This window comes from Protopterus annectens, chromosome 1.part2, assembly GCF_019279795.1.
Source record: "Protopterus annectens isolate FY-2018-M chromosome 1.part2, PAN1.0, whole genome shotgun sequence".
Lineage (NCBI taxonomy): Eukaryota > Metazoa > Chordata > Ceratodontiformes > Protopteridae > Protopterus > Protopterus annectens.
In genome coordinates this window covers 1085500114-1085513626 of record NC_056727.1, presented here as the reverse complement: position 1 = coordinate 1085513626, position 13513 = coordinate 1085500114, and the positions used below count along the sequence as shown (strand labels likewise).

Below are 13513 nucleotides of genomic sequence, written 5' to 3'. Positions count from 1 at the left end.
CCTTGGTACCAGGAATAGTCTGGAATAAAAACCTTTACCTTGTTCGTGCGTAGGTACCTCTTGAATAGCTTTCATGTCCAAGAGATCTGAAATTTGTCTTTGTGCCTCTGCCCTTTGATTGTGTGGCAGGTTTGGCATGCCTCTCATTTTTGGAAGGGTGTGAAAATGGAATCTGTAGCCTCTGTTTATAGTGTCCAGGATCCATTTGTCTTGTGACTATGCCAATTTTTTGAAAATAATGCCAGTTTTCCACCTAAGGGTGCTGCCATTTGAGTCTTGCTTGGCATGCAAAGGGGAAAGTCATTGCCATTGTCTGCCTCTAAACGATCCTTGGGATTGCCCTCTGCCGCCTGTATCTACCTCTTTGGGGTCTGTCCGTGGCTGGAAAGGACCAATTTTTGGAAGGCCAACTTCTACTGAAACTTAAATCTTTCACTGTATCGATTTAGCCTTTTCCTCCATTTTCCTTAATACCTCCTCAGCATTAGCATCAAATACATCCTTTTGTAGAGGGGCATCTAGTAATTTAGCGTTGACATGATCTGGTAAGGTTTGTTCCTTGAGCCAGGCATGTCTACGTACGACTGATCCTGTACCAGCAGCTCTACATGAGGCCTCTAGAGGATCAAAACCACATTGTAAGGTATGTTTACCCACTTGTTCTGCACTGTGCATCAAATCCTGCAACTTAAGTCTGGTTGTTCAGGTCGTGACATTTTACTTCTCAATTGTGATAAAAACTGTTGGTACTTAGCATATGGGACTGACAGTTGGCCGAGGTATATGCACCTTTTTTCCCCACCTTTCTAAGGATCTGGAATCTCTCTGAAGGTAATGGATTTTTAGTAGTGGAGGCCTTAATTCCCTTGGGGCCCTGTGAGATGGTTTCTGGGTCAGCAGCAGCATGGCTTTTGTATAGAAATTGGTGTGGGTCAGGGACCCTGTAGTACCTGTCAGGCTTGACTGGGGCTGGAGGTAGAGAATCCTGGTTAAGGCAGGCCTCTTAGTACACATCTAGAATGTCACAGGAGGTATAGCCAGAGACCTGTGCTGAGGTAGCAAGAGAAATTCCCCAAGCCTTTTCTTGGAATCTGAATAATCTTGGCCTTCCCAGTGGAAGTGTTCCCTTGAGGTATACAAAGTTTCCCCAAATGAGTAATCCTCTGGGGGAGATACAGAAGGAATGGACTCATCTGCATCAGTGTCTTCAAAAGGGGAGTAAGAATGTTCCTGTTCAGAGTGCTCTGATATAATGGAGCCCTGATCAGAGAGAGTTCTTCCTCCCTCTGGGCCTTTTGTCCGGGGGGGGGGTTTGAGAACCCCGGTTAAGAGTAATTAAATCCTCAGCCATTTTAAACATCTGTTTTTTAGGCATGGGGCCTGGAGATGGTCCCTGTGTAGCTTGCCTCTTAGAATGCATGGCTGCTTTTGACTTACTGAAAGCCTTGATGGAAAAAGAAGAGGAAGGTCTGAAGACACCTTGAGAGGAGGTGGACCTGTCCACAGTTTGAGATTCACCTCCAAGAGTGGCTTCGGTATCTGTAGTCGGGGTGTGGGCCGAGGAGCCTGCGACCTCTGGCACAGTAGACACCGCCCATGAAATGTCGTCAGTAGTCAGGGGCTGCATAGGCGCCTCGCTGAGAACCGGACCACGTGTAGTCAGCTTTGGCGTGGTGTCAGAGGCCGCGGACCTCGTGTGTCGGTCCTTATCTTTGTGCTTTTTAGACAAAACTGGAGTCGGAGTATCCGACGACATAATATAGTTAAATGTTTTGCCAAAATAATGCTGGGCGAACTCCGCCCGACGCTTAATGCGCTTGTTGAATGTAGCACAAAAGCGACAGACCAAGACGTCGTGGTCTGGGCCTAAACAAGGAATACAGAGAGAATGGAAATCCTTATGCGGTATTTGCTTCCCACATGAAATACAATTATTAACTTTGTCTGACATCGGTCTGAGGCAAGAAAAGTTTCCCCAATGGGGTACTTGGCTTTCAAGAAGACTCCGGTTGCAAAATTTTCGTAATTTCAGGAGCCGGACGACCTGCACTTGCGAACTGCTTCTGCTTCGGGCACCGCGCGGCAAGAGACTGAAGAAAACGGCGTCGGCTGGTTCTTTTAGACCCCTGTCGCACTGACGTCAGGGAAGAAGTGACGACAACCAATGCCGGACCTAGACTTTGGAATTCGGCCGACTGAGGACCCGCCTGACAGCAGCAGAACCCATCTGTTATGACTGCAGCTGTATGCACGATGAACATCCAAAGTCCTCTAACCCCAGTATGGAGTAAGGGAAAGAAACTGAAAAGCAGTTAAAATTTATGGTGCCAAGAAGACATCCACTGAAGTTGTAAACAACCTAAAGCATTTACAAAGTGCTAAAGTCTAGAACACAAAAGGAATCTACTTCACTTCCATCCTTGTTTGGGAGACTGGAGGTGCAGAACTTATTTCAGGAACTTCAATGCACTAATTCAGAACAGGAACAAGATTTCACATCTTGAGTACAAGGGGCAAAGTGACCACTCAAGTGTCCAATATTATTCAGGTGTAAAACTAAATACAACTCCACATCTGCAAAAGTATCGCAGGGATAAAATAAAGGGAAGGGCTTGCATGTCAGTATAAAGGAGGCAGTTATGAACAAAACTCAACCTCATCACACCAAGCTGAACACTTAACAGGATGGCCAACTCTACAGCCAGAGAAGAGCAGGCATTCTGTATGGAACGGACTCCTGTACACAGCCATGGATGGGGCAGACCAGTAGAGAACTTTACAAAGGGGTGTCTCCTGCAAAGTTAAAAAAGTCATCTGGAAGACTTCCTCTGAAAGCCACCAAACCTGAAATATAGGAAAGGCACACCAGCATAAGACTCCAAAAGGCAGACAACCATTACTTCACAGTATGAAAGAAGTCCTGCAAATGCATGGAAATCCTGCAGGTGCAGAAAACCAAACCAATACTTCAATTACACAAAGCTATGATGTACTAAAAACAAGCAATTCAGTCAGCCAAAATCCTTTTAACAAAAATAGGATGCAGTCTGTACGAAGTTAAGTTTATTCCAAAGCCAATAGTAAGTGCGTGTGTCACTTACAATCGGAGACTTCTTCAGACTAAGGCTTCACACTGCTGTCTGCAACACTGCTGCCCACATACAAGGATGTCCTCCATACTGTAAAGATTAAGGGCACTGTATGCCAGGCATAGATCTCCCCTCAAAAGCCTGTAGGAGACTGAATACAGTGATAAGGCAGTCTGCATAGGACATATTACTTACGCCCTGTATTTTTAGTGGAAAAAAAAAACTCTGGATGTTCCAGCTGCATACCTGGTTAGGTACACAGCCAAGGGGGCATTGTACTAAACAGGTCTGATGAATGCAGCCAAACCCAAGAGACTAAAATGTCGAAGAAAATAAGCACACCAGTTGGAAAGCAGCTAACTTTAGCACATGCTTAAGCTGTATCCTGCAGAGGGGCATGACCAAGCATCAAATGATGCAGAATCTTGCACATTAACACCATGTACAATTTCCACAGTTCAGGAACTTACCACTATTCAAATCAAGCCAGTTCCTTGCAACCCACACTCTAAACAGAAACACTTCCTACAGGAATACTGAAATGTGAACGTCAGACTTCCCAAATTCAGGACAAGGTTAACTGCACAATGCAAACTACCAGCGTCCCCCTCCACTTTGGGGGTTGCATCAATAAATCTTTGAGCCCCTTACCACCCCAGCACAGGGATCTAATTAGATACAGCTTTGAATCCCTCCCATTGCAGAACCAAGACTTGGGTGAGAAGCAGTGTACCAAGTGATACAAATGCCAAACAGGATTCCTCAATGTAAGCAGCAGTTCCAGTAGAAAATTGAGTTATCCAGTTTCTTACCTATACCTTTTCACAAGCTACCTCCACGAGACTAGCTGTTATATGCTTATCCCCCCCCCCCCCACAACTACCTGCAAAAATTTCAGCCATCTCATCAAGCAGACTATTCTCAAAGATAGAAAGTGTTACACAGAATCATTCACACAGCCATTAAGCAGGGACTCCCCCCACCCCTTGGTCATGAACACTGGTACCTTATCTTCCTGAAGGCCTACTACATCCAGCATCCGCACACAGGTGCTCAAACTCCCACACACATACTAAGAAGTCATGACTAGCTTGGTATGCAGAGCCAAATCTCAGACTATGGTGACCCTTGGGTCTCTGCATGGCAAACTACCAGATCCTCCCTCACAAAGATTTCGATTCACTGCAATCCTCAAATTCTTCCAGCACCTGATCCTCTGGTCTTAGTCTGCTGAACTAAGGAGATAATCTACTTGAAACAATGCACATAATGGGCCTTTAAATTTAGGGGTTCTGCAACTTCACTCAAACATAAGACTTGTCTGGGATGTATTATTACCTCAACGTACAAATTATATGCATAATGTAGAATACAGCACTGAATGGGCATCTACAGGTTCACATGTGACATTACATAGCCCCTCCCCAAGCAAGAAAATATAAGGGACATACTTGTATTTCGGGATCTAAAAGTTTTCAAAGCATCATTTCAGCCCTGAAGTGACCAACTAAATTATTAACTAGAATCATATCCTCTACTGAATCCAAAATTGCACATCACTGAGCAAGTCTGATCAAAGAGCCTTACTAACAAGGCCAACCCTGATCCAACTATGGAAGTGTACCCACTGCTCTTGCATGAAGGTACTGCAGCCATTTTTCAAAGATTTCAGTCCTTATTTCCAGAATATCCTTCCTCAAAACTTCTGCTTTTGTGCAACACATCCAAAAGCTTATAGCAGAGAGGTAGATATAAACTCACTACCCAAACGTCAAGTTTTTCCAAAAATGGATTTTCCTTTAGTGTAATACAAGTGTCGCATGCAGAAGCCTAAATTATTCCATTCATTTTGTGCAATCATTTTCTTTCTCAGGTCTATCTTGGGAGGGCAGATTATGTTAGGTCACTGATTCTGACTCAGCCATTAAAATGTCTCCACCACCAGTATTTCAAGAGACTGCTGTGCCAGCTTATTGGTACCACAATACAGACAGTTCACATCTGAACAAAAGGGCTTTAATCTTAGCTTTTCAGATCTAAGTGAAAAAGATAAATGTGCAATTTGCATCACTAAAACGTCTTGCCCTTTAATAAAAGCCACAAGTTCTGCAAACGAAAAATTGCCTTGCAAATCAAATACTTGAGGGGAAAAAAAACACATGCCAACCACACTACATTTTCTATAAAAATCAGGTGATCTTGTTACAGCAGTTTTGCATTAGTGTTTGGTTGAGGTAACTAAGTTTTAGGGGGGGGGGGGTAAACAAATTCCAACTACACAGGCCAGGTCAGCCCAAGTGACTGCAGGGGTTAGATCTCAAACTAATACAAGGGTAAGCATATTTTTGCAATATTGGCATTCAAAGCAATTAAAATTCACACACTAAAAAACCAAATGGAAACAAAAAAAAAAGTTGACAGACAGCTGCAGGCAGTCATAGCATTGTGCACAGAAGACCACATGAATCCTACAAGTCTTTTCCTGTAAAGAGTCAAAGTAAAAATCCTTCACTACAGAACCACTTCATGGCAGCCCCTTTTCAGACAATTTGGGGTACAAGTCAGTAAACAGTTTATACAGATATACACATACATTAATGATACAAGTGAAATGCACCACACCGCATTCCCAATCCCCCCATTCCCTCTACTCAAAATAAGAAATCCTACAGGTAATTAATTCCAACGTGGAAAGCACAAACAGAATGTTTTTCTCCATCAAGTGAGTTCAGAGAGATCCTAAAGAAAAAAAATAAAAGCAATAGATAAAAACCCTATAAAACCCCATACTGACACATACAGCTACATTTCACCAACTAAATCAAAACTGTTCTACCTCAGCCCAACAAAAAAGATCACATCTGCAAAACTGTAAAGCAAGTGACCTGCCTTAATACAACAGTAAAAACAGCAGCACAATACTCAATGAAACCTTCCAGTAACACAGCAGAGACTGGTCAATAGGACTAGTGCTCAGATAAGGTAACCAACTTCAACTGAAAACCAAAAGACTGCATGGCGGGCTGTTTCAATCTGCTCCTCTCCCCACTGCAACATTTTTACAAGTGGCTCAAGTTCAACCAAGATGTAGAAATGGCACTTTCCAGCAGATAATGCTGTCCAGTGTACACCAGAAGCCCAAAGGATGCCAAGCAGTCAAATCAAGGTTTCAAGGTCTCAGCATCTCAAAGTTTCTACATAACAGATTAGCACAAGTGCACAAAATACACAAAAAGATTGCAATATGATCCTCTAGAGGAGACCCACCACTTAAACAGCTTACAAATGAGAAAAAGCCAAGACCCCAACTTATTCATACCATTGAGTATTGGGCAACAGCCCCAAAAAATTCCAATCGCTCTAGCATTGGACAGTTTAGCATTAATTCATTTCCTGCATTAATTTACTATTGCATCACAAAAATGTGACTGCTCCATCTAAACGCCCAAGCAGTAGTTACCTACTCTATTTTTGGACACAATCATATTCCAAATACAGTAGATGATCACAACCTCCACATTTTCCTACTCTAATAAAACTACCCTTGTACAGCACTACCACTCTATGCTGCCTTCTTGTAGGACCCATCAAATCCCTGTCAAAATCTCAACTATTACTTACACGATGGCTACACATTTAGTTGCATCAAAATATTACAAAATATCATACACTGGACACGAAGAACTTGAGGCAGTCAAGCAAATTCTAGTTCTGTGCACCCCTCATGTTCACTGGGGAAAATCCAACTTTACACCCCCATTTTGCCTTAACCTAACGAACGCTTCCCCTAGAAATGGGGGAGAAAAGAAAAGGAAGTGTCCACAACTTCCTGCCTAGAGTTGTATGTTAGCAGTATCAACATTGCCGTTTCAGGGCATATGGTGAAGATGGAAAAAATGCGAGCTTTTAAACTTAACTATACAGAAAAACAAGCAACAATTACAGACTATATAGAAACTTCAAGTCACCAAGTTCAGAAGTTCTTAAAAATGGTCTCAGTCCCATATCTGCATACATCATCCATACATCCACAAACAAAAAAATAAAATCAGACTAGTCTTAAAAATTAGCACAATATAAAATACAGTAGAGCAACAAACTTATGAACATGCTACACTAGATAGTTACCAAAGACTGGAAGGAAAGCAGTGCATCATTCCACAGCATGATTTTCAGCAATTTGTGCAGAACCTGGAATGAAATAAATTGGTAGCATTACAATACAAGAAAGGAGCAAAAGTTACTCTGCATCAAGCCAGCAACGTTCCTCCATTATCTATACCATGTCAGAACTGGGTTGAGTTAATTAGAATCCACCCCTCCAGCTTCAGTACAGTACTTCAGATACAGCACACCTTCACTTGCCTCCATAAGATGCACCATGAAAGCTAAGACAATGAACAGATGCATCACCCTGCAGTAACCATACCAAGTGCGTTACAGCTTGTGCCTCAAGCAGAGAATGCCCGCTGACAGAAGTACTGAATAGGAAACATTACTGCACAACAAATACATAACAGCACCAAAACCCCAACCGACTCAACTGTGCACATAACCAATCCTAACCACAGTTTAACTTGTCAATGAACAGCAAAAGGCTTCCGGAAAGATGCCAGCACATGTAGACATGGTTGAATACCCCCCCTCCCTCTACATTCAGGCAGGCAATGGTCACTAGACTACAGACGTCTTGCATCCTCATATTGCAAGGTACAGAGGCAAATGTTTTAGCAGTTTTGTGGGCAATAATTATGCAACTACTTAATCCAAAATAAGTGGGGAAATGGCCTCTCTAGACACTAAATAGATGCAAGGCAGGAACAGTCAGATGACAGGCCATCTACAGGTAACGTTAAAGTAGACCTAGGGGAAAGACATGCTTTCAGTTAAGTTACTGCATGCTGCAAGACCACTAAAACAGCAGCCAATTTCCATAGGCAGGCTCCAAAACAAATGGGACAGAAGCCCACTGATTACATACCAAAGCACTGCCATGTCATAATTGGCTGCAACTTCACCAGAAGCCCTGTAATATCTAAAAAAGGGGAGTCAAAGACTCCAGTTTCTTTCAGAATGACTATGTACCAACTGGCCACAAAGTTTCAAACATACACCTTTGACTGTTTCAAATAATGCCTCCCTCATCCAAAAGCAGATGCATCTTTGAACCCTGTAGCCCTGGACATCCGGACTAATGTCTATCAAAGTTTGACTACAGCACTCAAAGGAGACATTCCTTGCACCTTCCAGACATGCTGACTGGGGCATCTGGAGGCAAGCAAACTTATCCAATTCTACTCGCAGCACAATGAAGTGTGTGGATATGTTGTGCATTATCTACAGAATATAGCAGTTCATATGAACCACTTGCATGCAAGAAAGTTCAGCAACCAGGAGTGTTGATCATGCAGAAAAATAAGTGGGCAACAAAACTGACAGATGGCACCTATGCAGGAGTGAAGAAACTCCTTGACTCGTGGGCAATTCAGAAACATCCAGAAAAGGTTTCCTTCAGACTGGCATGGATGGCCAAACTGTGCAATACATTATTTTTAGGCCAAGTTAAAGCACCACGGCATCAAGCAACCATTCTCACCTAACTGCTCCATTTCACTCTGGGCTTCTATTGTAGTTCTCAGATGAATGGAATGTTGGAGGGGGTGGGCAGCCTTTGAATACAGTGTCCCTTTATTCACCCGATGCCCCTGTAATGGCCTCCCATGATACTGCAAAGTTATCAACCCAAGAGATTCTACACCAATTTCAACAGGTCACCAACAGTCCACCAGGGACTGGAGCTTTAACAGAAGCTAGTAAGGTAGGGTCCAGAACATAGCCAGAAAAATAACCCCCCCCCCCCAATATTAACAGGGGAAACTGGGACCACTGAGGAATAACACCCCCAGACTGAAAATTTCAGCCAAAAGACCTTTTTAGCCACAGTACTGACCAGTTTCTGAACCTGCACCTTTTGCTATAGGTGGATACCTAGCAGCAGACAATCAGCCAAAAAGGTCTGCCCTTATGCTTTTCCAAATAAAACCTGGCTTTAAGCAAGGGGAGACCTACAGATGCATTAAGCTTTTCTCAGATGCATTTTACACATGCTGGACCATGGTGTGCCTACCCTTTCTACAAAAAGGGCAAAAGAAATTGACTGGAAAAGTCAAGAAAAATGGCAAACATTAGTACAATACAACAGCTGTAACAGAAGTGAACAGAATTGAGAGAAGCCTGACAGGAAAAAGCAGCTAGATGGCACCAGCAGCTACCTTAAAAGGCTTAGCAAAATTCCCCTGCCCTGAAGATACTACCAGCAACTGAAGGAAAGAGCCTTATAAATACTTCACACTACGAGGAGACAGGTGCCCCCCCCCCCCCCCGAAAGCCACTTTATCCTAAGAGGGGCAACTGGCATTCCATTTAACTTATGCCTCCCACAGAGCGCAACCAGTTTGAAAATTACAAGTCTCAATGCAAGCCCAAAGCCAATTCTAAGGTGGCACAAGAGCTTCAACCATTCACCAGCACAGAATGCTAGAAAGTACAGATACTGGTTCACAGCAGTAGCACATACGATCTTCTGGCATGGATGTCTGATCTATAAAGCCACCTTATTTAAGGATGTAAGGCAGAACACGAAGACTTGCAACAGATTTCTCTCAAAGGTCAATACAACCTCCAGGAAAAAGGTGCAGGAAGTGAATGCCATCTTCCAGATCTCCTTCTTAGGCGAAGAATTTGACCTTAAGTGACACCAAGCTCATCCTAGGATTAGGATAAAGTAGTTCACACAGCTGATATTGAAACAATCTACTGCAAAGATCAAAGCTTTCTCAGAATCTTTTCTATATGAAGAGTTCTGATATTCCAAATAAAAAGAAAAGCTCCATTAAATGAAAAGTTCAGTTCTGGTTAAGAGGGTGGGCAAGCAGCTTTTAATGCACTGGGGACGGGAAGGGTTGCTAACTTCAGAAAAAAAAGAAAGTGTGTAATATGTTGACAACACACATCTCAACTCAGATAAGCATCTCATCCTAGACCTTTAGATGTCACTGGCATCCATTTCCCAAAACCTAATCTATACTTAGGATGCATAAGGGAGGACATGCCCCTCTTCAGCATATACAAGGAAGATCTGAACTGTGCAGTTAAATCATGAGCCCATCCCAGTGGCAGATTCCAGACCAAACAATGCATTCCAAGAAGGACAAGTGGAAATCATGTTAGACAAAACTTGCCAACCTACACAGCCACCTGTAGAAAAATGCACCAAGGAGAATGCCAGCATCTTGCGCATCTGTCCTGCAGATTCACAGTAGGCAAGACGTTAGGAGGTAATTCATTCCACTACCACCCATGGTCATCAGGTGAAGAATGAACAAAGCTATCTGAACTTAATGCCTCTACAGCTGTTCATTTGATCACACCTAGACTGATCCCTTTGTTTTTAGAAGCACTGAATCTTTCCTGCATGCAGTATGATGCATGCCAGCATGTGATCCAAGACAGCTTAGAATACAGCTCTCACGGAGTTTTTGAAAAACTGCTTCTACTGCTCTGAAGGGAATAAATGGATAACATTCTCCAGATCCTTCATACAAGACAGCAAGAATAGCCCCCAATACAACACTGCTAGGATGCTCCTAGACCAAAAAGGAGCCCAATGACCTAGCTGAAACCTGAAAGCTCAGAAGGGTTTCCAGAGGAGCAACAGCCACAGATAATTCAAGTTTAAGACCATCGACCAGGCAGACCTTACTGAAAAGCTAGTTCCTGAACAGGGAATCGGCTTTGCCATACCTTATTGAAATTCAAAATGGCAACATCAAGAAAACTGGAAAGTCACAACTCAAATACCAAGAAAAGCACATGACAGCAAAATTAACGTGGCCCACTGACCACATTCAGTTGAATGCATCCCCTTTATCCAATAAGACTGAATTAGGTGAATCCTCACCAGAGTTGTAACTTTACAGTACTGCTACAATCCTTGAAATGGACCACACTGCAGTAAAAGCTATGCAATATATATTTGTGGCCACTCCTCTGGCCAAAGTAGCTCACATTCAACCTGTAAAGTTGCTTTGTCTCAAACTCCTAGTAAGAATAGGCCTGCAACACAAAGTGTGAAGTGTCTTTACTCCTGTCTTTTCTTACCAATGTTGTCACTCAGGTACTGCATTGAACCTGAACTGTGACAGTCAAAGAAAAAGTCTCTGCTCCTTTTTCACCACATCAGCTACAAAAGCAAGCAAGCATGGCTTCGATAAAGGCCTGAAACAAGTTAAAGCTGTAGTAACCATCAAGACAGATAAAGATATTTTCTGATACTTCAACTTACTATTCAAAGAACAAGGTTAGCTACCATGCCTTGGACAAACAGCTCATTTAGGAAAAGTCTGCAGCTGAACAGATTCAGCAATATGCTTCATTTCGACAACCCCAATGCAGGCTTTCCTTCCTCTACATTAGAATCTGTTCTAAACAAAACTACCTTTGTAGCCAGTAAAGCTATATGGTATAATCAGCGACGCAGAAAGTACAGTTTTGTACCTACCATAAATGTAGATGTTAGAGTGTTCACTCTGCTGCAGTCATCACACTTGGGTTATCCTGCCGTCAGGCAGTCCCGCAGTCGGCCAGAGTTCCAAAGTCTTGGTCCGGCGTTGGTTGCTATTGCTTCTTCCCTGACGTCAGTGTGCCAGGGATATACAAGAGGCATCCAACGCCACTTTCTTCAGTTTCTTACCCCAGATTGTCAGGTGCCCCCAATAGGTAGGGAATACATATTGCTATATAAAAATATACATATAAAAATTAAAACAATACCTTCAGTCACAAGCAAATACAGCAGAGGTTGTATAGGATAGAAAGGCATAGATAAGTCTAGGTAGTTCAGAGGGGATGGAGGGAGGGCAACCTAGACTGCAGCAGGGTGAACACTAACATCTACATTTATGGTAGGTACAACTGCTGCAGTCATCACACTTGGGTTGAATCCCAAAGCTAAGGATGGGTGGTGGAGTTAAACAGGATTAGAAGAAGCTAGTAGGCCCTGCAAAACTGCAGTGGCAAAACCAGCTCTAGACTTGGAATACAGAGGCGAGTGAGTGTTTGGTGAAGGTGTGCACTGAACTCCAAATTGCAGCTTCGAGAATATCCTTGGCTGGCAATCCCCTGAGAAAGGCTGCTGATGTAGCTGTAGCCCTGGTGAGTGGGACCTAATGTCAGCAGGTACCAGTTTCCCATGATAGTTGTAGCAGAAACGTATGCAATGTCCTATCCATTTAGAAATGGTCTGCTTTGAGATAGCTTTTCCTTGTGATCCTGCAGCACAGGCTACAAAGAGCTGGTCAGATTTTCTGAAAGCCAACGTAATTGCCTGTGAATGTCCAAAGAGTGCACGAGTCTCCTTTGTTCTGGGGATTTGGGAAAAAGGTGGGAAAATGAATGGTTTGGTTTAGGGCCACACTGGATATCACCTTTGGCATAAAGGAAGGGTTAGTTTGTAGAGAGACTCTGTCTTGATGAAAAATGAGGAAAGGCTCCACTGCCATTAGTGCCCTAGCTCCGAGACTCTTTTACCTGAAGTTATTGCTAGTAGCAGGGCAGTTTTCCATGAAAGAAATTTTAAATCTGCTGAAAAAGCAGGTTCAAAGGGCAGCAGAGTAAGCTTTTCCAGAACAAAGTTGAGATCCCAAGTAGGTGTTGTGGGCGGTCTTATGTTCGTAGCCCCTCTGAGGTACTGTCTTAGGAGTGGATGTGAAAATAAAGGAGGATCCGTGTTGTAATGGGCTGAAACTGCTGAGGCGTGGATCTTAGATGAAAAGGAAAGTCCTTTGTGCAACATCTCAGTTAAATATTTTAGAATCTGAGGAATGTTTGGATCAAGGGGATTTTGGCCTTTAGCCTGGTTCCAGGTGCAAAATCTTTTCCATTTGTCTGAATAGGTTTTCCTGGTGCTAGGCCTCCAGAATGACATTAATAACGGCTTTGGATAGAGGTGTTGGTTGGTTGTTTAGGTAATTTGCCATGCAGCCAGGTTTAAAGTCTTGAGCTGGCTGTGTAGAACCTGATTGTCTTGCTGGGTGAGCAGGTGAGGAATTTGTGGTAAAATCCATGGTGGGCCGTGGGCCATGTTCCTTAGAATTGGATACCAGTGTTGGCGTGGCCAGTCTGGTGCAAGGAGTATCATTTGTGGCCTCGGAGTATCATTTGTGGCCTCCCTAATCTGACTTTCAGCAGTACCTTTGCTAGAAGAGGCAGCGGAGGAAAGGCATACACTGTTAATGCTTTCCAACTGAATGAGAGGGCGTCCACTTTCCAAGCTTGTGGGTGAAATATCCTTGTGCAAAATTTTTGAAGTTGGTAGTTTTGGGGGTTGGCAAACAGATGTCTGGGCGTCCCCATTTTTGAGTTAT

General features: G+C 43.2%; 1 non-coding gene across 1 annotated transcript; it reads right to left on the bottom strand.

Moving 5' to 3' along the window:
- Positions 1-11233: 11233 nt before the first annotated feature.
- Positions 11234-11370, bottom strand: LOC122792578. The gene has a single exon (XR_006363390.1). It is a non-coding gene; the product is annotated as a small nucleolar RNA SNORA16B/SNORA16A family (small nucleolar RNA).
- Positions 11371-13513: the final 2143 nt, after the last annotated feature.